Raw genomic sequence first — 995 nt, 5'->3', positions numbered from 1 at the left:
TCATATCAAGGATAATAAAAAAGTCCCTTTTCAGATATGTAGGAAGTCAGAAAAAAGCAAAGGTAACATTGGACCCCTGCTGAACCAAATGGGACAACTGATAACTGACACCCAGGAAAAAGCCAACCTGCTTAATGGGTACTTTGTGTTGGTCTTTCATCAGACCAAAGGGACTGCCCTGACTAGCATGATGTGGGACTGCCAGGGTAAAGCCATATTTATACCTAGCATTGGTGTATACCTTGTAAAGGAACACCTTGAGAGGCTGTACATCTTCAAGTCAGCTGGTCCTGACAGATTACACCCTAGAGTACTCAAGGAGCTGGCAGGTCTCATAGCCCAACCATTGGCAAAAATATTTAAAAACTCGTGGCACTCAGGAGAAGTACCTGAAGATTGGAAGGCCAATGTGGTACCCATCTTCCAGAAAGGGAAGAAAGTAGATCCCAGGAATTACAAGCCAATCAGCTTGACCTCAATCCTTGGTTAGATTCTGGGGAAAATTATCAAAGAGGCCCTTCTTGATAAGATGGCAGATGGCAACATCCCAAGGGACAGCCAGTACAGGTTTGTTGTGGGTAGGTCTTGTCTGACCAATCTCACCTTCTTTAAACAGGTGACATATCACCTGGACAAGGGAGAAGAGATTGACTCATATATCTGTACTTTAGAAAAGCTTTTTATCTGGTGTCCCATGATGTCCTCATGGAAAAATTGGAGAAATGTGACCTTGGCTATACCACAGTCCGATGGCTGGGAAATTGGCTTTGAGATTGGACCCAGAGAGTAGTAGTCGATGGAAGTGAATCATTATGGCACTCCATGATCAGTGGTCCCCCAAGGCTCTGTCTTTGGACTGGTTCTCTTCAACATCTTTATAAACAATGTGGACATTGGTGTCAGAAGGGCACTGGCCAAATTCGACGATGACACTAAACTTTGGGACATAACGTCTGTTGAAGTAAAGTTTTGATTGTATGCTGCCAATGCAGGAA

Source organism: Gavialis gangeticus, unplaced genomic scaffold (genome assembly GCF_001723915.1).
Source record: "Gavialis gangeticus isolate Ggan-Ray unplaced genomic scaffold, GavGan_comp1, whole genome shotgun sequence".
Classification (NCBI taxonomy): domain Eukaryota; kingdom Metazoa; phylum Chordata; order Crocodylia; family Gavialidae; genus Gavialis; species Gavialis gangeticus.
The sequence above is the reverse complement of the archived record's forward strand: the minus strand, read 5'-3'. Positions refer to the sequence as shown.